A 26,035-nucleotide genomic window follows, 5' to 3' on the forward strand; every position below is an offset into this window, starting at 1 on the left:
TAGCAACTTAATAGAATCACAGTCTGAGGTAGCCTGATGCATTATAAAAGGCTGCATTATAATTTTATTATCACTATTAGCAATCATAGCACCTTTTACAACAAAGCACTTATTAAAATTAACCAATTAATCCTTAGGCAGAGGTTAAATAACTTGCTCAAGCTCCCAGAGAAGTAATAGTACAGTCAGAATTGGACCCCAGAAGTTGTTGATCAAAGTATCAACAAACATTGATGCTGTTCTTTGGCAGCAAAATAAGTCTGTGGACAGTATCATTAAAATGATAAATCCAACAGCTGACAAAAGCATAATAAATTTAGGATCTGTTAGATGAGAGTCGGCAAGGTTCAATGGACCTGGTGTTCCGTCAAAACTGTATCTTGCATATACAAAATCTTCTCTCTATAAATGAAGAAATGACAGAATGGTTCATTACAGTGCCTAATTAAAGGTCCATTAGTGGGAAGTAAAACATCAGTTCTTAGTTGTGCTGAGTAAAAACATTTCACAACACTAATGGCAATATAAAATCCAAGGTCTGAAAAGCAAATTAATTTTAACACCAGTGCCCAGGGAGGAGAGACAGCGATAAATAATGGCAAAAGTAAAATTAAGTATGCTTTTAGTCAAACAAATATAACTCCATTTCATGCAGTTCTGGAGCAAGGATTCCTTGTATACATCAACAAAATTATAAGTATGGCATTTTTCATTTAAATCTGGGTGTTCAATATGAGGTCAACAATATCGGAGGTTTTTGTTTTTTTTTTTTTTTACATCTTTATTGGAGTATAATTGCTTTACAATGGTGTGTTAGCTTCTGCTTTATAACAAAGTGAATCAGTTATACATATACATATGTTCCCATATCTCTTCCCTCTTGTATCTCCCTCCCTCCCACCCTCCCTATCCCACCCCTCTAGGTGGTCACAATGCACTGAGCTGATCTCCCTGTGCTATGCGGCTGCTTCCCACTAGCTATCTATTTTATGTTTCGTAGTGTATATATGTCCATGCCACTCTCTCACTTTGTCACAGCTTACCCTTCCCCCTCCCCATATCCTCAAGTCCATTCTATAGTAGGTCTGTGTCTTTATTCCTGTCTTGCCCCTAGGTTCTTCATGACATTTTTTTTTAATTAAACAGTAATTATATTAGGGCAGAAGAGCCAATGAGGACCAATTCAATCTGTGTCTAAGAGCCAGGTATTCAAATCAAATGGCAATCTGTTTGTCATCTCATTGATGTTTTCAAAGTCCTCTAGTGACCTGCTTGAGGAACCATTATAATGTCAATTTGAACTCAGTTTATTAGAAATATACCTGTATGGCTTGCTCCCACTTACTGATTCCAGTAAGTACAGACATTAAGTAGTATCTCAAGTTTATAAAATTTGGAGTATCTGACACTAATTCAAACACATCATCTATGGTAACTGGTATTAGAGCCATAGTCTATCAAGTAACTTATAAAAGTTATGAACTATAGTTTTGAACCTAACATATGTGAAGACACAATGGGATTATTTTTACCATTTTCCTTCCAGAGCAATTTTATTCCATTAGTCAGTTGGTCAGTGAACATATTTTGGAGTTTACAATGAGCCTCTCCCTATGTTAGCATGGAGGAAACAGTGGCATCAGAGGTATTTCCTGCCCTCAAAGGGCTTACAGTCTAATGTATGATTCTGAAAAGGAAACAAATAGGGCTCCCCTGGTGGCGCAGTGGTTGAGAGTCTGCCTGCTGATGCAGGGGACACAGGTTCGTGCCCCAGTCCGGGAAGATCCCACATGCCATGGAGCGGCTAGGCCTGTGAGCCATGGCCGCTGAGCCTGTGCATCAGGAGCCTGTGCTCCGCAGCGGAAGAGGCCACAAGGGGGAAGCTTCCCCCTTCCCCTTTGAAGCATACAATGGACTGAACATTTGCCTCCTCCAAACTCATATGTTGAAACCACAATCCCAAAGTGATAGTATTAGGAGGTTGGGCCCTGGGGGTGATCAGGTCATAAGGATGGAGCCCTCATGAATGGGATTAGTGCCCTTGTAAGAAGAGGCCAGCTTGCTCTCTTTCTGCCATGTGAGGACACAGTGAGAAGTCTGCCATCTGCAACCCAGGAAAGGGCCCTCGCCAGAACCTGACATGGCCACCCTGATCTCAGACTTCTAGCCTCAGAACTGTGAGAAATCAGTGTTTGTTGTTGAGCTGCCTAGTCTGTGATGCTTTGTTACAGTAGCCAAAGCTCAGACATTGCCAGTACATCTCTTTGCTGTTTAATGACAATCATGATTTCATTAAACCCCTTGTGAAGATGTTATTCCCATTTAATGGCTGAAGCTCTGAGACTTAAATGGGGAAATGATCTGTCAGATACTACATACTCCATCAGTGTCAAAGCCAATGATGGAATTCAGGTGCCCTGATTTTTTTTTATGCACTAAAATTGTCTTTGAGGTAAAACATGTAATAAGGTGCATAAATCTTTACTGTACAGTGTAAATCTCCATGAATTTTTATGTATGTATGCACTATGTAGCCACCACCCAGATCAGGATGTAGCATATTTCCAACACCCGGTGAGACTCCCTCATTTCCATTTCCCAGACAATACCTTTACCTCCCATGCCCATGATAAACATTATTCTGACCTCACCATAGTTTGGTTTTTTTGCCTGTTTTTGAACTTTATGTAAATGGAATCGTACAGCATGTGTATGAGAGTCATCCATATTGTTGTATGTAGCAGTAGTCCATCCATTTTTTATTGCTAGGTAGTTTTCCATTGTATAACAATATTGTAGTTTATTTATCTGTGGTCCTTTGAATAAGACATTTGAGTTATTTTGAGTTTCAACCTGTTGTAAATAAAGTTTTGACTGTTATCACAAAAAAAAAGGAAACAAATAATAATTTTAATGACCAGTTTAATGAAACACAAAGACCAGCTCCCAAGAAAGAACACAGAATACAGCCAACAGAAAAGATTTCTTGAAGGAATTATCACCTAAGCTGAGACCAGAAGAAAGAAAAGCTAACCAGGTAAAGAGACAATGCATTCAGTGGAACAGCATTTGCAAAGGCCCAGGTAGGGAAAGCCTTTTGAAATTTAGTTTTTCTTCTTCTATTTTATTTTCTTAGGGGCGGGCTGGCAAGAGAAATAACACTTACTGAACATACATAATGTGTTGGTCACAGAGATATGTGCTGTTGTTGTACATTATTTTATCTGATATATGAATATATGATATTATGACAAATGCTTATACAACCCTATGAGATTAGTATTATTAGTCCAACTTTATGAATGCCGAAAAATGTGATGAAGTCATTCTCCCTAATCTGCAACATTGGAACCACAGTTTACAGCCTTGCAGGTCTGACTCCACAAGGCTTCTGGTGTATTTTCCTGTCGTTTAATAGCCTTCCCATTCTATTGCATCTTTTTAGACTCACTATGGGAACACTCAAAGCTCAGGTGGCCCAGTGGCTCAACCTGGTCTTTTCAAGTTTCTACTCCATTGAAGAGAGGTTTTAATAATTATTTTCATCTTGACTTGATTCAGACTATGGCAGGCCCAAGCAGAAGAGACCAAAAGACTAATAATGACCAGGAAAATAGAATAGAATCTTTTTAGTTAGGATGAAGGCCAATTAGAACTGACCTTTGAACTCCAAGAAAGGACCATGACTTAAAAATGAAATTATCAATTAGGAGTAGCAATTGCCTAGATATTCAAGTATATAAGATTCTTAGAACATTCACACCTAGAGTATTAAAGTATTTTGGAGCCCTGTCCCCCGATTCTTTTTCTCCTGGTGAGAAGATAAGCATTGCCTTCATTCCGGCCTTCATCATCTCTTGCCTGGATTATTACAACACATTCCCTTATGTACCTTTTCTTGAACCTTGGAAACCTGTCCATTGTGTCCAAAATGTGCCCCTTTTAATTGATCATACCTCTTTTTCTTCACACATGGTATCCTGAATATCTGCCAAGCCTAATTCCCCAACTTTGTCTTCTTAACTTCCCTTTGCTGTAGGCCGTTCAGCACTTCTCTTTGGCACTTTCACTCTGTATTAATGTCATCATTCATATTCTTGACTCTCTACCCCACTAGAATACGAAATAGACCATGGTGTTTTGCATATCTTACAAATCTTGGGAGTTAAATCACTGCCTGGTCTTAGTAGATAATGTTAAGTATGTGAGTGAATGTAAACCAAGTAGCAGGATTCTGTTTCCAGCCTGCTAGGCTCAGTTCTTTTCTGTTCTCTGACAAGATCCCACTGAAAAGGCAGGGCCAAAGTTCTGGGCCACCTTTACTTACTAGCTCATTAAGAGCTACACTCCATGAGAAATTTTGTGCCTGTGTTTTAAGTTTGAAAAATATAGTGAAAAAATACAATTATGTTTGAAATAACATGTGTGAAGGAAAATAAATACTTTTCTCATGTGAGCAGGACAGAGAATAGTGAGCTGAGGGTAAGATAATGTAATAACATTAATTTTTTTTAACTCTACATATTTTAGAAGAAATTGTCAGTTATAAAAATATTGTTGAAGACAATTTTGATCCCTTAGTAAAACTAGAATTACTAAAAACAGATTTTTACTATAATGTTGTGCCTTCATTTAAAGGAAATGTAAAAATAATAAGAGGGACAATATCTAGGAAAAATGTGGTAATATAAAAAATAATTTATTGGAAACTGAACTAAATCTAAGAAGATTTATGTCATATGTCAAAGTACATATTCTGATTATTAAAATTAATTTATCAACTGATATATATTGAACATTTCTGGGTCTCATTTATTGTTCTAGTCATTAGAGATACATTGGTATAAAAGCTCTTTTGAAGATACTTGCCTACTTAATTTTTGGTGAATAAAAAAACAAATGATATGTCTTTTCAGATTAAAAGCGGTGACTTAAGAGTTATATAGTCAAAAAATGATTAGTTGGAGATCAGAAATGGGTGTTATGCCATACTACTTAGAAGCATACTTATTTTATACAATTATATTTCAAATTCCAACAACATGTTTGTAAAGTTAATTATGAATAATAAACTTTTATTTCTGTGTCATGTAACTTATACCTTTAGTGTAATTATGTTTCAGTAATTAACTTTTAGTAATTACAGTTAATAATTTTGGTAAGTATAACTAAAAAAAATTAAGAATGCTTAATTACTTTTGCTGGCATTATAGCAGCAACTTTCTTCTATGCCAGCTTCATTTGAGTTTGAGACAATTCTAATCTCACAGTACTCTTGAAACAGTGCATCACCTGTTACCTTGCCAAGTTTAGATGACTTCTTTTTCTACTTTCATGGCACATTAGCCCTACCAACAGGTATTTGCTCTTCTTTTTCCAACTTAAGGAAGAGTGAATATACAAAGTAATATGAAGGACTACAAAAAACAGCCTTAAAACTGCCTAACTGAAGGTTGAAAATAACCTGCTACACAAATAATGGTTAGTAACTGTTTAAAGAGGCATTTGTATTGAAATAAACTGAACATGCCCAGTGGGAGCCCTCAAAAAAGAAAAAAAAGCAAAGTTTTGCATGAATAGAAACCACCTATTACTGTGATTCTGTTGTACTTGGTGTTAAGTACACTGAATGGATTCATAATTATCTACATACAGAGTTGGGTATGAGAAGACCATATAGTAAGTACATAAATCATGCACAGACAGACACACAGATTGAAAAAAAATTTTTACTTGGGGCTTACCTCAAACGAAGCAAACTGTTTCTGGTTAAATGCATCTGCTAACATTATTTTTAAAATAATTATATCAAATGTAAATGTAAGAGTAGTTTTAAAACATCATGCTTTATATCGGATTTGGAATGTCAGCTGACATGTTTTGAAAAAATGTCATGAGTCAGGAATCTTTAAATACTTTAAATATAAGACAATTAAATAAGATTCCTATCTTATAGTTAATATGATAACCTTCATGTTTAAGTATTAAAGATTTCATCACTATAAACTGGTGTTGTTATTCTGTTTCAATCAAAACATAGAACCTCTTTTGGTAATTGGTAATTAATATTCTGCAAGAAAAAGTTTGTACTTATATTCATTATTGATAAAAATGGCAAATATCAGTATGGCAAACATCACCTGTTCTCATGGTAAGAAAAAAAAAATTCTCCAAATTTTAAGCTTAGAGCTTCTGAGTCCCGGAATGCAATAAACCAAAGAAAGGAGGGAACGTTTATAATTTATCCTATGAATATGTAACTCATTAAATAAAGAAGGGCATAACTTTGCTTAAATCAAGACAGTACATTCATAATTTTATTTATTCAGTTTCATTCTCATGTATGCAAAAATATAATTTTCATAAAGTTTGATTTTAATAAATGGATATATACTAAGATCCATTGTTTTCTAACAAATGAAGTAACACTAAAAAGAGCAAAGTAAAATAGAAAGGGGATCCCAGAGATAATTTCTCACAATATAGATGATTAATTATATGAAAATGAAATATTATTAGAAAAGCCCACTTATTGGGGATCGCAGTAAAGATTCAGATACATCATAAGCATAGGATACTCTGAAAAATAGAAAGTTACTTGTTCCAGAATAGTATTAGAAAATCAATCCAACATTCAAGTAGCTAAATTTGAATGTTTAGATCTGCATTACCATTTGAAGATCCATGACTAAAACTGTGGTAATAATAACCTAATTTTCAGTTTGATAAAATAATTTGTACTTTATTAGTTTTAAGAACTCAGAAGAAAATCTGTATTGTAATGAACTGAGGGCAAGCTTTCCTTGCAAGTGAATGATATAATCAACATAGTGCTAGAAACAAACAAATTGGTGTGGATATGACCACATCATAAATGGCACCGTGTTTAACTGACTACTTGAAAATTCAGGTCACTTTCATGAATCATTCTAGATCATGAATAACTGGAATTAAGCTAGAATTTTTCTACACCAGATATCAATGCTCCTTAATTTGAAAGGTGGTATAGGCTTCTGATCCTTTTAAGAATCTCCTGTCAAATAAAACAAATACATAAAACAGTTTGCATAAAATTTCAGTGGCTTTCTGGAACTTCATTGATTATACACTCTAAGTTCACTGGAATCTGTCAAGATGGAATCCAGATTTGAGGATGAAATATTAGGGTTTAGAGGTGATAATAAGGAATTGAAACATTCTTTCAGAATCATTTAAAATTGTACAAAGTAGAAAATTGTGGACTAACAAATAGTATTCTACAACTTTGGATTTTCATAATTATTTTCATTATCAAAGGGGAAACTCAGTTACATGATTTATAAAAACAATAATTATAATAATTTAACCATCTGCTTCTCAGAGTTGTGAATTTCAAGTTAGGTAATCTTTAAAAAAGTTTCTTTTAAGATTTACAATTAAATGCAAATATTTATATTTTAATAGATATTTTGAGTACCTATCATTTGTAATATATAATTAATGTGTATTCTAATATGTATTTTAGGTAATATATATTCAGGTAATATATAATTTGGATAATACAAAATTAATTTATTAATGTCTTAGCATTCATGTTTTTGGACTGAGATTTTTTTAAACATAAATTCTGTAATGATCCATGAATTTAGAATGAAATTCTATATAGAGTTACATAAAGGAAATAGATCAGAGATCAATTTCTATTATTGAAGAAAATAGTCTATTGAGTAGGTATACATTTTTTCTCTAATTTTTTTTTAAGTTTTATTTGTTTGAATTTTATTTTCTTTATACAGCAGGTTCTTATTAGTTATCTATTTTAAACTTATTAGTGTATACATGTCAATCCCAATCTCCCAATTCATCCCACCACCACCACCACCCACCCAAGGTTTTCCCCCCTTGGTGTCCATACGTTTGTTCTCTACATCTGTGTCTCTATCTCTGCCTTGCAAACCAGTTCATCTGTACCATTTTTCTAGATTCCACATATATGTGTTAATATACGATACTTGTTTTTCTCTTTTTGACTTACTTCACTCTGTATAACAGCCTCTAAGTCCATCCACGTCTCTACAAATGACCCAATTTCGTTTCTTTTTATGGCTGAGTAATATTCCACTGTATATATGGACCACATCTTTTTTGTCCATTCATCTATCAGTGGGCATTTAGGTTGCTTCCATGACCTGGCTATTGTAAATACTGTTGCGATGAACATTGGGAAGCATGAGTCTTTTTGAATTATGGTTTTCTCTGGGTATATACCAAGTAGTGGGTATTGCTGGGTCATATGGTAATTCTATTTTTAGTTTTTTAAGGAACCTCCGTATTGTTCTCCATAGTGGCTGTATCAATTTACGTTCCCACCAACAGTGAAAGAGGGTTCCCTTTTCTCCACACCCTCTCCAGCATTCGTTGTTTGTAGATCTTCTGATGATGCCCATTCTAACCAGTGTGAGGTGATACCTCATTGTAGTTTTGATTTGCATTTCTCTAATAATTAATGATGTTGAGCAGCGTTTCATGTGCCCCTTGGCCATCTGTATGTCTTCTTTGGAAAAATGTCTATTTAGGTCTTCTGTGCATTTTTTGATTGGGTTGTTTGTTTTTTTAATATTGAGCTGCATGAGCTGTTTATATATTTTGGAGATTAATCCTTTGTCCATTGATTTGTTTGCAAATATTTTCTCCTATTGTGAGGGTTGTCTTTTCCTCTTGTTTATGTTTTCCTTTCCTGTGCAAAAGCTTTTAAGTTTCATTAGGTCCCATTTGTTTATTTTTGTTTTTATTGCCATTTGTCTAGGAGGTGGGTCAAAAAAGATCTTGCTGTGATGTATGTCAAAGAGTGTTCTTCCTGTTTTCCTCTAAGAGTTTTATAGTGTCCAGTCTTACATTTAGGTCTTTAATCCATTTTGAGTTTATTGTTGTGTATGGTGTTAGGGAGTGTTCTAATTTCATTCTTTTACATGTAGCTGTCCAATTTTCCCAGCACCACTTATTGTAGAGGCTGTCTCTTCTCCACTGTGTACCTTGCCTCCTTTGTCATAGGTAAGTTGACCAAAGTGTGTGAGTTTATCTCTGAGCTTTCTATCCTGTTCCATTGATCTGTATTTCTGTTTTTGTGCCAGTACCATATTGTCTTGATTACTGTAGCTTTGTAGTATAGTCTGAAGTCAGGGAGTCTGATTCCTCCAGCTCCGTTTTTTTCCCTCAAGACTGCTTTGGCTATTTGGGGTCTTTTGTGTCTCCATACAAATTTTAAGAATTTTTGTTCTAGTTCTGTAAAAAATGCCATTGGTAATTTGATAGGTATTGCATTGAATCTGTAAATTGCTTTGTGTAGTATAATCATTTTCACAATATTGATTCTTCCAATCCAAGAACATGGTATCTCCCTCCATCTGTTTGTGTCACCTTTGAGGTTTTTCATCAGTGTCTTATAGTTTTCTGAGTACAGCTCTTTTACCTCCTTAGGTTGGTTTATTCCTAGGTATTTTATTCTTTCTGTTGCAGTGGTGAATGGGATTGTTTCCTTAATTTCTCTTTCTGATTTTTCGTTGTTAGTGTACAGGAATGCAAGAGATTTCTGTGCATTAATTTTGTATCCTGCTACTTTACCAAATTCATTGATTAGCTCTAGTAGTTTTCTGGTGGCATATTTAGGATTCTCTATGTATAGTATCATGTCATCTGCAAAACAGTGACAGTTCTAATTCTTCTTTCCAATTTGTTTTCCTTTTATTTCTTTTTCTTCTCTGACTGCCATGGCTAGGACTTCCAAAACTATGTTGAATAATAGTGGCAAGAGTGGACATCCTTGTCTTATTCCTGATCTTAGAGGAAATGCTTTCAGTTTTTCACCATTGAGAATGAAGCTTGCTGTGGGTTTGTCATATGTGGCCTTTTTTATGTTGAGGTAGGTTCCCTCTGTGCTCACTTTCTGGAGAGTTTTTATCATAAATGGGTGTTGAATTTTGTCAAAAGCTTTTTCTGCATCTATTGAGATGATCATATGGTTTTTATTCTTCAGTTTGTTAATATGGTGTATCACATTGATTGATTTGCATATGCTGAAGAATCCTTGCATCCCTGGGATAAATCCCACTTGACAATGGTGTATGGTCCTTTTAATGTGTTATTGAATTCTGTTTGCTAGTATTTTGTTGAGGATTTTTGCATCTATATTCATCAGTGATATTGGTCTGTAATTTCCTTTTTTCGTAGTATCTTTGTCTGGTTTTGATATCAGGGTGATGGTGGCCTCATAGAATGAGATTAGGAGTGTTCCTTCCTCTGCAATTTTTTAGAAGAGTTTGAGAAAGATGGGTGTTAGCTCTTCTATAAGTATTTGATAGAATTCACCTGTGAAGCCATCTGGTCCTGGACTTCTGTTTGTTGGAGAATTTTTAATCACAGTTTCAATTTCATTACTTGTGATTAGCCTGTTTACATTTTTTATTTCTTCCTGGTTCAGTCTTGGAAGGTTATACCTTTCTAAGAATTTGTCCATTTCTTCCAGGTTGTCCATGTTATTGGTGTAGAGTTGCTTGTAATAGTCTCTTAGGATGCTTTGTATTTCAGCAGTGTCTGTTGTAACTTCTCCTTTTTCATTTCTAATTTCGTTGATTTGAGTCTTCTCCCTGTTTTTCTTGATGAGTCTGGCTAAAGGTTTATCAATTTTGTTTATCTTCTCAAAGAACCAGCTTTCAGTTTTATTGATCTTTACTGTTGTTTTCTTTGTTTCTACTTCATTTATTTCTGCTCTGATCTTTATGATTTCTTTCCTTCTACTAACTTTGGGTTTTGCTTGTTCTTCTTTCTCTAGTTCCTTTAGGTGTAAGATTAGATTGTTTATTTGAGATTTTTCTTATTTCTTTAGGTAGGATTGTATTGCTATAAACTTCCCTCTTAGAACAGTGTTTGCTACATCCCATAGATTTTGGATTGTTGTGTTTTTGTTGTCATTTGTCTCTATGTATTTTTTGATTTCCTCTTTGATTTCTTCAGTGATCTCTTGGTTATTTAGTAACGTATGGTTTAGCCTCCATGTGTTTGTGTTTTTTATGTTTTATTCCCTATAATTCATTTCTAATCTCATAGCATTGTGGTCATAAAAGATGCTTGATATGATTTCAATTTTCTTAAATTTACTGAGGCTTGATTTGTGACCCAAGATGTGATCTATCCTGGAGAATGTTCTGTGTGCACTTGAGAAGAAAGTGTAATCTGCTGTTTTTGGCTGGAATGTCCTATAAATATCAATTAAATCTATCTGGTCTATTGTGTCATTTAAAGTTTGCATTTCCTTATTAATATTCTGTCTGGATGATCTGTCCATTGGTGTCAGTGTGGTGTTAAAGTCCCTCACATTTATTGTGTTACTGTTGATTTCCTCTTTTATAGCTGTTAGCATTCGCCTTATGTATTGCAGTGCTCCTATGTTGGGTGAAAATGTATTTATAATTGTTATATCATCTTCTTGGATTCATCCCTTGATCATTACATAGTGCCCTTCCTTGTCTCTTGTAACATTCTTTATTTTAAAGTCTATTTTATCTGATATGAGTATTGCTACTCCAGCTTTCTTTTGATTTCTATTTGCATGGAATATCTTTTTCCATCCCCTCACTTTCAGTCTGTATGTGTCCCTAGGTCTGAAGTGGGTCTCTTATAGACAGTATTTATATGGGTCTTGTTTTTGTGTCCATTCAGCAAGCCTCTGTCTTTTGGCTGGAGCATTTAATCCATTCACATTTAAGGTGATTATCGATATGTATGTTCATATTACCATTATCTTAAGTGTTGTGTGTTTGTTTTATAGGTCCTTTTCTTCTCTTGTGTTTCAAACTTGGAGAAGTTCCTTTAGCATTTGTTGTAGAGCTGGTCTGGTGGTGCTGAATTCTCTTAGCTTTTGCTTGTCTATAAAGCTTTTGATTTCTTCGCCAAATCTGAATTAGATTCTTGCCAGATAGAGTAATAATGGTAGTAGGTTTTTCCCTTTCATCACTTTAAGTATATCATGCCACTCCCTTCTGGCTTGTAGAGTTTCTGCTGAGAAATCAGCTGTTAACCTTCTGGAAGTTCCCTTGTATGTTATTTGTCGTTTTTCCCTTGTTGCTTTTAATAATTTGTGTTTGTTTTTAATTTTTGTCAAATTTGATTACTATGTATCTCAGCATGCTCTTCCTTGTTTTTATCCTGCCTGGTACTCTCTATGCTTCCTGGATTTGGTTATCTCTTTCCTTTCCCATGTTAGGGAAGTTTCCAACTATTATCTCCTCAATTTTTTTCTCAGGTCCTTTCTCTCTCTCTTCTCCTTCTGGGACCCATATAATGCGAATGTTGGTGCGTTTAATGTTGTCCCAATGGTCTCTTAGTCTGTCTTCATTTCTTTTCATTCTCTTTTCTTTGTTCTGTTTTGCAGCAGTGAATTCCACCATTCTGTCTTCCAGGTCACTTACCCATTCTTCTGCCTCAGTTATTCTGCTATTGATTCCTTTTTGTATATTTTTCACTTCAGTTATTTTATTGCTCATCTCTGTTTGTTTGGTCTTTAATTCTTTTAGGTCTTTGTTAAACATTTCTTGCATCTTCTGATCTTTGCCTCCATTCTTTTTCCAAGGTCCTGGATCATCTTCACTCTCATTATTCTGAATTATTTTTCTGGAAGTTTGCCTATCTCCACTTCATTTAGTCATTTTTCTGGGTTTTTTTCTTGTTTCTTCATCCGGTACCTAGTCCTCTGCCTTTTCATTTTGTCTGTCTTTCTGTGAATGTGGTTTTCGTTCCACAGGCTTAAGGATTGTGGTCCTTCTTTCTTCTGCTGTTTGCCCTCTGGTGGATGAGGCTATCTAAGAGGCTTGTGCAAGCTTCCTGATGGGAGGGACTGGTGGTGGGTAGAGCTGGGTGTTATTCTGGTGGGTAGAGCTCAGTAAAACTTTTAATCTGCTTGTCTCCTAATGGGTGGGGCTGGGTTGGTTGTTTGGCATGAGGCAACCCATCACTGGAGCCTTCCTGGCTCCTTGGTGGGGCCAATGGTGGACTCCAGGAGGGCTCACGCCAAGGAGCACTTCACAGAATTTCTGCTGTCAGTGTCCTTGTTCCAATGGTAATCCACAGCCACCCCCCGCCTCTGCAGGAGACCCTCCAACACTAGCAGGTAGATCTGGTTCAGTCTCCTATGGGGTCACTGCTCCTTCTCCTGCGTCCCAATGTGCACACTACTTTGTGTGTGCCCTCCAAGAGTGGAGTCTCTGCCTCCCCCACTCCTGTCAAAATCCTGCAATCAAATCCCTCTAGCCTTCAAAGTCTGTTTCTCTGGGAATTCCTCCTCCCGTTGCTGGACCCCCAGGTTTGGAAGCCTGACGTGGGGCTCAGAAGCTTCACTCCAGTGGGTGGACTTCTGTGGTATGTGTTCTCCAGTTTGTGAGTCACCCACCCAGTGGTTATGGGATTTGATTTAATTGTGATTGTGCCCTTCCTACCGTCTCATTGCGGCTCTCCTTTTCTTTGGATGTGGGGTATCCTTTTTGGTGAATTCCAGTGTCTTCCTGTTGGTATTTTTTCAGCAGTCAGTTGTGATTCCAGTGCTCTCACAAGAGGGAGTGAGAGTACGTCCTTCTACTCTGCCATCTTGAACTAGTCTCCTAGGTTTACTTTCATACATAGGTTAGGCTATGACTACAAAATGAAACCTATTGGAAGCTGAAAAGTTTAGTCTACGTCTATGGAATGCCCATTTCTGGGAAAATGGTAGGTCACATCTTTCATTCACCTGGTGGTCTGGAGTATCTGGTAGTTGTTTCATTGATCCAGCAGCTGAATGTCTATTTTATGTAGACACTAGATATCCAAGAGCCCTTTTTCAGAGACTGGATGGCATCTATCTTTGCTTCTCATCTGAATTTCCTCTTTCATCTCCCACCTTCCTCTCCCCAACTGTAGCACACATACATATCTTGGCAAACTTCAGTTAGTTTCCAGAGTAAGTAAAATTAACCTTGATTGATCTCATATTTACATAAATTCGTAACTGCCTTTGGAGTTTTAAAACTAAAAAATCTACAGTATGACGCTTGTTCTCTGCCTTCTGAAGTGCCCTGCTTTCCAAGGGGCAGTGCTCATTCATTAATTCAACAAATATAAATAGTGCATCTAAGGTGTGACAGCCACTGAGGCTTGAGAATTAGTCATGAATAAAACAGAAAACTGCTCTCATGGTACACTTTAGTATTTATAAAAAATATGCAAACAAACATATTAAGTGTCTGGTGGTGAGAAATGAGATGATGAAAAATAAAGCAGGGTAAATTAAGAACCTAATACAGTCTGAATGAAGAAAAGAGTCAGGGGGCTATAGAAACTAAAACACATTAGTTACTATATCAGAAGTGTATTGCTACAGTATTTTTTGTAAGCTAGGTACGTAAAAGAGTAATGAGTTAATGTCATCGCCTTAAGGTTGAAACAATTTACAAGAATGTCTTCAAAGAACAATAATCTTTATAAATCAAAAGTATACTGGATTAAATTGTTTATTGATTAATTGCAGTAATTCAATGCCTAGTTCTTATCATGTTAAAGTGTAATGCTACTAATTAAAGTGATTTTCTGTAACTTTTGAATTACTATGAAAGTAAAGTAGAAAGCCGATTTTTATATATGAATAATCTGTTTTATGCCTACACATCTAACCTAAAGGAAACTTGCACATTTGACCAGGGGATATCTTTTATAATTTGCTACATATAACTCTGTCAGGTGACCTTTTCAAGATGACTTTCTCAATATTTTAGGAAACTCTCATTAAATACTAATCACTTATCACACCAGTGTAAAAACCCCTCTCTATATATCTGTATAGATATTGATATATGGATATAAAGAAACATATATTATGTATTTTGCAAGGTAACATATTGAAGGAAAAGTAGGAGGAAGTTACATCTAATTATATCAGAAATCATTACTTTAACATTTAGTTTTGAAGTGAGTAGCTTGGAAGAAAGAAAGGATGAAAAGTTGGAATGGAGAAGAGATAGAGAAAGAAGGAGAAAAAATATGTATATAGGAACTGCATAGGTTTGTCTACGATGGCCATGTCTTCTCCCAGTATGAGGTAAGACATTCCCTGCCCTCTCGTTAGGCTACAATATGATGACAATAACTTTCTTAATGATACTCCCATCTGAGATGATCTTTTCCATGATCGATTCCAAGCATTGTTCACCTCTCATTTCTCCATGAAATTCTTTCTAGTTTTCTACAAATGAGTTATTAATTAATTTGTGCTCTGAATTGTCTTAAAGAAATAGTTCTTAACTAAAATATTTTATTGATCTTAATTTTTTTCAGTTGTGTTATCCCTGAGGTTCTATCAAATTATAGGCACCCTGAGGGTAAGGGCAATATTAACACTATAGATACTATTAACATAGTAGATGTTAATAAATTTTATTAGGCTGAAATGAATTGAACTTTAGTACCATTCAATGTCCTGATAAAGAAATTAGGGCCTGAACATGGTAAATGCTTTGTTTATGGTGAGAGAGTTACTACATATATGTGTGTGCTTCATTCTTACTCTACGTTTAAGCCATCATATGCTTATTCACTTGTATGGTTTTCAGTTAGCCTCATGTGGTAATTGTATTTAGCTGTCATCTGCAAGTGAACTTGCTTTCAAGTCTCAAATGACTCTCTACCACTTTATACTTACTTGCTAAAAGCTTTTATAGCTGCATTGCTTTAAAAATAGAGGAATACTCAACCCAGAACATGCTTTATAAACAAAAGTTATGTAGGTTTCTCTGATATTTGAAAAAAACATTGCCATGATAGTTTTATGAGTTAATTTTGACTATCGCTAAAATTACTGATGCCATCATTGTTAATATACATTTTGAAACAGCAGCCTGTTGAGAATTTAAATGCTGGTACTTTTAAAATCCCACCCCATATGTCTCACTCAAATGAAAATTTTATTAAATTGGCTTTCTGAATCTTACATTTTCCTTTTACCTGGATACTCCGAGATGGCAGTGTTTGCTCAGAATAGATCTCACTCTAAATTTTTGCAGTTTTCTCTATAAAATATTTGGGATATATTTCAATTTTTAGTAATAAATTAGAAAATGCTAATTTTCTTAAACATGCTTTTCTGGTGAAAATTTATCAGCTCTAATCAGAGTTTTGCACACATTTTTCCCTAGTGAGTATTTAATTGGCATACCTGGATTCAGTGTTTGCCTACTTTATTAAACTCAGTTCTGAAAACAGAAGATATATTTAGGACTATGCAATAAGTTTAATTATTAAAATATCTTAGGCTGTGTGAAACATTGGAGGAATGTGAAAAAGAATACATTCTAATATTTCTTAAATTTGTTTTTATTTTTTAATATAATCCTTTAAAGACAGCAATCATAAAATTCTAAGCAAATTATACAAGTTACTTTATCTCTTTGCCTCCTAAACCATGATAAATGAAAAACTGACTCCAGAGAAGAAAGGCTGCCATCACTTTTGTTAACATTTTTAAGAATCTAAAAGCTTTTCCAGAAAACCTTCTAAATGTTTTCATCTTAAATGATGTGTCAGCAAATGGTGACACTCAGGAATGTCATACTTTGAGATTTCTTGGCTGTTATTTTGGTTTCCTATTTGTCCAGAGTGACTCAGAGCTGATCCTGCCTGATATTGACTATATCATATGTATGGTTATGTGTTCCCTTCAAGTAAGAGAGTCCAGTGCTGTAAGCCAATTACTAGTGGCTGGAGAGGCCAATGTTCAACTTGGGTTGGGATGGAATGCTGAGAATGGCACATGAAAAATGAATGTTTCGATGAGATATAGGAGCCCAGATTGAGTTCCTGAGCTCTAATTTTGCTGGTCTGTATGACATCAGGTAAGCTCTTCTGGGTCTGTTGCTCTTGCTACTGCAGGGTCCATTAGCATTCTGACTGGTGGTTAGACCTTCAGATATCTATATAGATGGAGGCCCATTCAATTTTAGACACACATAAGGAAAAAAGAACACCAAAGTATTCCAAATTACTTTCTGGATTTTTTTTTTTCTTGAGTGTGAGTAATTGAATAATAAAAATAAGAGTTTATTCTCTAGAGTTTGACTTATTGGGGTTTGAATTTCAGTCTTCTCACTTTTTCTTGTGTCGTCATTGGCAAGTTGCATAACCTCTCTGTGCCTCAGAGTAATCACCTATAAAATGAGGGTAATACCATGTAATGCTGAGACTAAAGCCAACACATGTGCCTGGCATGTAGAAGACAGCTAAAAACAAGTGTTTATTATCATCATAATCATCATTTCCATCATTTTACTCAAAACAGGCTCTCATTGGCCTTTTTGGTATTAAGGATATTGTTGAGGATGGATGGGTGAGCAGGGAATCATGACATAATCTCAGGTGTGTTTAGTAATACTGACTCTGTTCAAAGATGACAAAAGGGCATCTTGGAGAAGTTAGTCAAGTAATTCAGATGAGGTCATATTGTTAGTCAGAGGAAGGGCTGAATTAAACCTCCAAGTCCCTCATATTCTGGCCAATGATTTTGTTTTTTCTTTCTTTTTATTATGTCACCCTAGTATAAGTATTCATCAAAAGTTTATAAAACACCATGTTGGCTCTTCTGGAAATTCTTCTGCCTTTTATACATATGTGGAAGCAGCTATAAACATCTCGGCAGGGAGAACATTAGCAAAATTCATAGAACCTACTACTCCTGAGACAAATAACAGTGAAGGTGGAGTATGAATTGCACTGAAATTGGAGCTCAGTTATAGAATGTCTGGGGGTATGTGCTGTGGGTTTACCTAGTCTTTGTGAAAGTAATACCATCCTACTTTTAATTTATTGGTGTGTTTGTGTGTGTGTGTGGGGGGGGGTCCTAAATTATCAAATGCTTATTTAAATTAGGAATCTTAAAGCCAATTCACATAGCATTTTTCTATTTTTTATTTTTTTTTCACATTTTTTTAAAGGCCGGGTCAAAATTCAGTGAAGTAGGACAATTGATGTACATACATGTGATTGCATAATTTAGTCTCCCCTGTATAACCACTCTGTATTACCAATTAAGTACTCTCCAGGTTACTCATTATTCTTACTATCTTCAGCTCCTGTTTAGGTAGTATATTTTGGTTTGGTTTTCTTCTCTTTAAATAAATTTCACACTTCACTAACTATTACAATGTGAATAGCCCAGTTGCAAATATGAGTTAATAGCTAAATGGTCTTGGCAATTACTTTTCAATAGAAAGAAATATTTGGGAAAGAAGTTAAATGCAGCTAGAGATTTTATAGGCATCTGGCTCCCGATGAATATTCATAAACCTGTATATATACCCATACATGTACATATTTTTATGTGGTCTATTAAGATACTGTAAAAAATATTAAAGGAAGAAGAATCTCCTTGTATTTCTGGTTACTTAAAAAGAAAAGAGAAAGAGAGAAAGAGAAAAAGAGACAGTGCAATAATGATCTGCCTTGAAAATTACTCCGTTTCTGTTGCAGAAAATAGCCATTCACTTATTCTCCAGTTACTATCTACTTAATTACCATGTGAATACTCTGTAATTATATATCCATCATTGTCCTTTAGATTACATGATTGTGTTTGGTGCTGCTATGCAGTTCTTAGTGTAATTACCCTACACAGGTTATAACAATTTTTATATTGTGAATATAAAATGTTATTATATAATTTCATGGTAATCTCTACTTTCTTAGCACAAATTAATTGCATTTCATTATTGCTCCTTCTTACCATATACAGAAATCTCAATTATTATGCCATTCAGGTCAGTAAAATGCTCAAAACTTATGAGCTAGAATGTTCCAAAGGAAGGAAGATTTTGTTGGTAGTAATATATGTAGGCTCTTGCCACAGTGGACATTATTCAGATCAGTTTTAATTGCTTTTTTCTTCTTGTTTTAACCTTTTAATTGGCTTATCAGCTCTCTAGAGCTGGTGTCCTGTCTTGTATTTCTGAACTCTTCTCACAGCTCCCAGTATACAATTAGACACATGCATGTCCTCAGCAAATAATTACACATCCACTACTTCCATTTTATCATCATGGTGTTTAAAATTAGATCAACTATATTGTTCCGCCTGCTTTTCTTTCCATAAATTCCAGACTGTTGCTGTTGAACACTTACTGGCCAATCTCACTAGCCTCTTTTATCTTCAGCCTTCAATCTTCAATTCCTTCCCTATTTCATCCTCTCTACCAAAATGTCTCATCACCTGTATTTTCTTCTAACTTTTCTTCTTTTAGTCTACCACATTCTTTTTAACTTTCTCTCAGTTCCAATAATTATTAAGCTAAATTTAAAATTTGGGGGGAAAAAGATGATTGTGTTGGGGAAAGTGCATGTATGTGTGTGTGTCTCTGTGTCAGAAAATAGAAGATGATCCCTTTGTGGTACACCTTGGTGTTAACCAACCACCAACATTCCTAACTCTTTTTTTCTTTGGGAGGAATTAAGTTTTTTATTTAGATTTGTCTACTGCTTCATAATCGGTAACATTTCACTTAGTCAAAACTGAAATATGAAAAAAAGCAGAAGGTTATGAAACTTCTGCAAAGGTAATTTCACATAAATAATTGATAGACTGATAAATGAGTCATTAATAAAAATACCAATATATTTTAGTTAAGAACATGCGTATCTATCTTATAGAAAGATTACTTTCAAAATGGTTTTAAAGCATTTTTGATGCTTAAAGTGGTAAGCTGTGTAGGATAACTATTTTCAGTGCTCTAGGATAAAAAAATTGTTCTTCCAGTTATGGTTAGACTTCTCTCTTTTTCTGAGCTTATCAAGAAATACTCCTTAGAACCAAAGTGAATAATTGCATACCATAGGAGCCTTCTCTTATAATATTCTTCTTCATACTTTGCTAAATTTCTGCTGAATTGGGAAGTGCTAATGAAGTATTCCTTTTATTAAATAAATAACTGAAGAGATAGTTAGAATTTAAATATGAGTATGTAGTAATTATTTGAGAGTGTATAGAGAGGAGACACTGATAAAAATACAGCATATATTTATACAAATTTTACATAGATGCTTGTAATTCAAAGTGGATTATAGCTGAAAAGAGAATGAGAGAGAAATAAGGTAGCATTCCTATGACTTACTATACATTCCTGTCATGATATTGAGACAATTGCAGAGAACATGAACTCTGGTTGAGTCAATCAATTTGCAAATAGTACCATCAGGTGTTTCAAACTTTTTCCTGGACTTGCATATAGTATGTGACATGATTAAACTTGAAATATCAGAGACCTTTTGAAGGAATTATTTCGATTTACAGATATCCAGTATCTGTATGTGATAGATTAAATACGAGATGCTGAAGTCCCCTATCAAGTAAGATCTACCTTCTCCTGTGTTCAGAAATCTTGGAGTTGGAATTGAATAAATAGGGAAGGCTTTAAGAGGAGAAAGAAAGAAGGAAAGAGAGAGAGAGGGAGGGAGGGAGGGAGGGAATATATATTAAAAGTGTTGGGCCCAAGAATCCTAACAGTGATGCAGAAAACAATCCAGCCAGACATATAATTCAGCATCCTCTACATGTTCCACATCTTAAGCCTAACAGTGGGAGATAGTCAGAAATTTTTCATAGGTAGGCATTGGGAAGCCACTCTGACAGGGCTGGAGTATAGTGAGCAGCTCTCTGTCCCTAAGCTTCAATTTAGCATAAAGTGCTAAACATGTAAACTGGGAAAAGCGAAATGTCTTCCATTTGAATATCTGTAGAGAAAGGGTTCTGAGCCTAAAATTATTTCAGGCTATTTTAGAGGGAAAACATGGCATGGCTTAACAGCATGCAATTTAGAGTTATTTATTAAACTGTATATTCTAACATCTGTTTACTTCACAATTTTATATTAGCAAACATTTCTTTACATTCTTTAGGTTCTATTTTTAGGCCATGAGACCAGTCAATTGCAATTGAATAATGTGCATTTGGCATGCTTCAAAAAATATTAAAAGCATTAAAGGGTGGAGGATTTCCTTTTTTTTTAAACATCTTTACTGAAGCATAATTGCTTTACAATGGTGTGTTAGCCTCTGCTTTGTAACAAAGTGAATCAGCTATACATATACATATATCCCTATATCTCCTCCCTCTTGTGTCTCCTTCCGACCCTCCCTATCCCATCCCTCTAGGTGGTCACAAAGCACCGAGCTGATCTCCCTGTGCTTTGCGGCTGCTTCCCACTAGCTATCTATTTTACGTTTGGTAGTGTATATATATGTCCATGCCTCTCTCTCACTTTGTCCCAGCTTACTCTTCCCCCTTCTCGTGTCAAGTCCAATCTCTACATCTGCATCTTTACTCCAGTCCTGCCCCTAGGTTCTGCAGAACCTTTTTTTTTTTTTTTTAGATTCCATATATATGTATTAGCATACAGTATTTGTTTTTCTCCTTCTGACTTACTTCACTCTGTATGACAGACTCTAGGTTCACTACAAATAACTCAATTTCGTTTCTTTTTATGGCTGAGTAATATTCCGTTGTATATATGTGCCACATCTTCTTTATCCATTCATCTGTCAATGGACACTTAGTTGCTTCCATGTCCTGGCTATTGTAAATAGAGCTGTAATGAACATTGTTGTACATGACTCTTTTTGAATTATGGTTTTCTCAGGGTATATGCCCAGGAATGGGATTGCTGGGTCATATGGTAGTTCTATTTTCATTTTTTTAAGGAACTTCCATACTGTTCTCCATAGTGGCTGTATCAATTTACATTCCCACCAACAATGCAAGAGGGTTCTCTTTTCTTCACACCCTCTCCAGCATTTATTATTTGTAGATTTTTTTGATGATGGTGGCCATTCTGACTAGTGTGAGGTGATACCTCATTGTAGTTTTGATTTGCATTTCTCTGTTGATTAGTGATATTGAGCATCCTTTCATATGTTTGTTGGCAATCTGTATTTGAAGATGACATGATACTATACATAGAGAAGCCTAAAGATGCTACCAGAAAACTACTACAGCTGATCAATGAATTTGGTAAAGTAGCAGGATACAAAATCAATGCACAGAAATCTCTTGCATTCCTATACACTAATGATGAAAAATCTGAAAGAGAAATTAAGGAAACACTCCCATTTACCATTGCAACAAAAAGAATAAAATACCTAGGAATAAACCTACCTAAGGAGACAAAAGACCTGTATGCAGAAAACTGTAAGACACTGATGAAAGAAATTAAAGATGATACAAACAGATGGAGAGATATACCATGTTCTTGGATTGGAAGAATCAACACGGTGAAAATGACTATACTACCCAAAGCAATCTACAGATTCAGTTCAATCCCTACCAAACTACCACTGGCATTTTTCACAGAACTAGAACAAAAAATTTCACAATTTGTATGGAAACACAAAGACCCCAAATAGCCAAAGCAATCTAGAGAAAGAAAAATGGAGCTGGAGGAATCTGGCTCCCAGACTTAAGACTATACTACAAAGCTACAGTAATCAAGACAGTATGGTACTGGCACAAAATCAGAAAGAAAGATTAATGGAACAGGATAGAAAGCCCAGAGATAAACCCATGCACATATGGTCACCTTATTTTTGATAAAGGAGGCAAGAATATACAATGGGGAAAAGACAGCCTCTTCAATAAGTGGTGCTGGGAAAACTGGACAGGTACATGTAAAAGAATGAAATTAGAGCACTCCCTAACCCCATACACAAAAATAAGCTCAAAATGGATTAAGGACCTAAATGTAAGGCCAGAGACTATAAAACTCTTAGAGGAAAACATAGGCAGAACAGTCTTTGACATACATCACATCAAGATCCTTTCTGACACATCTCCCAGAGAAATGGAAATTTAAACAAATGGGACCTAATGAAACTTAAAAGCTTTCACACAGCAAAGGAAACCATAAACAAGATGAAAAGGCAACCCTCAGAATTGGAGAAAATATTTGCAAATGAAGCAACTGACAAAGGATTAATCTCCAAAATTTACAAGCAGCTCATGCAGCTCAGTATCAAAGCAAACAATCCAATCCATAAGTGGACAGAAGACCTAAATAGACATTTCTCCAGAGAATTTCCTTTTAAGCATAAAAAGTGGACCATGAATTCCTTTAAAAAATATCGTGTGTAAAGAGAAAAGCTATTAGCCTGTTTAGCAAATTAAGCAGAATTTATAAAATATTCTCATTGTAGCTTATATGCCATTAGATTAAAAAATCTTTCTATGGAAAAATAATATACATAGAAATGTTTAGAATCACAGGTATACAGTTCAATAATTTATCCCCAGCTGTACATACCAGTGTAAACCAACATTCAGGTCAAGAATAAACATTATCATTACCTCAGATGCCCCCTGGTGTTCTTCATCTCTATCCCTTTCCTCCTCCTCAAAAATAACTCTTTTTTTTTTTTGCGGTACATGGGCCTCTCACTGTTGTGGCCTCTCCCGTTGCAAAGCACAGGCTCCGGATGCACAGGCTCAGTGGCCATGGCTCACGGGCCCAGCCGCTCCGCAGCATGTGGGATCTTCCCAGACCGGGGCACAAACCTGTGTCCCCTGCATCGGCAGGCAGTCTCCCAACCACTGCGCCATCAAGGAAGCCCCTCAAAAATAACTCATTTTTGACTCTTAAAACCATAAATTAGTTCTTCCTTTTGAAGTTATATAAATAAAAAAGTAGTATATATATTTTTCTGTCCAGCATTTTCCTCTCAATATTATTTTTGTGAGATTCATCCATGTCATTGTGTATAACTGTAATGTCTTCATTTTTCATTTATCTCTTTACATATAAATATACATATATATATGAACTACAGTTTATCCATTCTTCTTACAATGGACATTTAGATTATTTTCTGTTTTCGGCTATTTCAAAATATATTGCTGTGCATATTATGTACATGTTTGTGTGCACATGTACATGCTTTTTTCTGGGATATACAGTATATTAAGAGTAAAAATCTAGGTCATAAAGTGTGGGTATGTTCAAATTTAGTATATACTGTCAATTGTTTCCCAAATTGGTTGAACCAGTTTATATTCCCACTACTAGTGTACGAGAGTTTCTGCTATTTGTTGTCAATTTGGTATGTGTGCAATGGTATTTCTTTGAGCTATTAATTTGTATTTCCTTGATTACTGATGAGTTGTATATATTCTCACATCTTTATTATCTTAGTCTAAAACAGATTTAATTTATGCACCAAAACTAGTTATAATTAGTAAATTGTAGGTAAGTTTTTAACTTTGACCTTTAGCACCCTAGATAAGTGCAAACTGTTCCTTGCTACAGTATGGTGTAGGGCAATCATCACCCCTCAGAATGTTAACCCAGTTTTTTCGAGTTTCTTAGGTCTTCTCAGTGATGTGATTATAAAAAAAGTGGTTCAAAATTTTAGGTTAAAAATTACATTTTAATTAGGGCTCACAAATTAGTCAAGAAATAAGCTATTTTAGTCAAATCTATTTACAATTATGATACAATGTAGTCCCTTTGCTAATCAGTAAATTGTTTTCTGATTTCTTACATTCCCTCATTCCCAAATTCTATTTACTCAACCGGTCCCATGGGAATCACCTGGGCCTCGTTTATGATCTATAAATTGGAATCCAGGGGTGGTGGTGGATGAAAGGGAAAGACACTGGAATTTTTATTTGCAAATAAGTTACCTACATGATTCTGATGAATTATCCACTGTGGAAAAACCTCATAATATGAAGATCTTGGACAGATACATCAGCTGACTTTTATGTCCCATCAGAAAAATGAACCAGGACCAAAGAATGAAATTTAAAGCAATTAGAGACAATCTTAAAAGAGCTCTCTGTCAATAAGTGGTATGTAGCAACCTGACGAAGCAAAATTTTTCTTTAGAGATTTCTGCATAGGAGATGGTACTAGATGATTATGTAGGCTGCTGCTAATGCATTCTTCATAAATAAAAACAGAAGCTGTGCTGTGTAAACTCTACCTGCCAAGCCTAGAACAACTACAGGTAGACATCATAATGGACAGATACTAACACTGACTTAACTTTTAGATCTCCACATCTCTCACCTTTCGAAAGTGCTGCTTTCCTTACATACAGCCAAGACCCTTAGTAATAAGCTTCAGCATGGAATTGCAACGAGGGCACTTGGCGTAAAGCAACAGCAAGCAGAAGAATGCTTGAAATAAATTTCCATAAATATGAAGCAAGCCTGTCAGTAAATTTAATTTCTGTCTGATTTAATAAACAGCTAGATAGATACACAAACATGAAAATTATAAATTATGTTTTAATTTTTCTCCCTACCATAACTGTCTTATCACAGGTTAAAGTTTATAAGTTGTGATTTTTATCTCAGCTAATCTCACTTAACATTGCTTCATGGTTAGATAGCTAAAATGAAATTGCAGCTCCAAACACAAAGTCTGGGATCCATTTGACCAGTTCTTCTGCTTACGGTTATTTGTACTATAAATTTCAATATTTTGAATATGGTAAATTTGAATACATTGATATGTCAACAGACATATAAACTTGTTTTTCAAAAGACAGGCAGAATATCTAATTGCAAAGTCAATGTGGTTCTTATATTATTAAATGGTCTTTGTTTTATTACTGACGTTCAAGAGGTATAGAAATATTCGAGTAAGACTTCCTTGGTGGTTGAGAAAATTGTCTGTAGCGCTCAGTAGGAAACATCTTCCAAAGTAAAGGGCTCAGCTACAGGGAGGTTTTCCCTCTGACTGTTGGGGAGGTTAGGTTCTCACCTAGGAGGGGGCAATAGTCTAGACTTCTGTTATCACTTTCTACCCATGATGGATCAGTTAGTCTTCCAGTCTACCTTTCTATTAGGGTTCCATGAGAGGCACAACTCCTGTCTGCTTACCTGCCCAGGTGTTTGGAAATACTGGGCCTGTTCTGGCTCATAGAGGTAGGCTTCTTTCCACCACACCAAAAGCTAGTGAAGAAGTAGGATTCCCCTACTCACCACTCACTACCCTGTTCT

General features: G+C 35.3%; 1 protein-coding gene across 1 annotated transcript in view; it reads left to right on the top strand.

Moving 5' to 3' along the window:
- Positions 1–26,035, top strand: part of LRP1B (LDL receptor related protein 1B) — a 1,457,034-nt gene that overhangs the window by 1,393,426 nt on the left and 37,573 nt on the right. The gene's annotated exons all lie outside the window — the stretch shown is intronic.

The sequence above is a fragment of the Delphinus delphis genome, chromosome 7 (assembly GCF_949987515.2).
Source record: "Delphinus delphis chromosome 7, mDelDel1.2, whole genome shotgun sequence".
NCBI classification, from domain to species: Eukaryota; Metazoa; Chordata; class Mammalia; order Artiodactyla; family Delphinidae; genus Delphinus; species Delphinus delphis.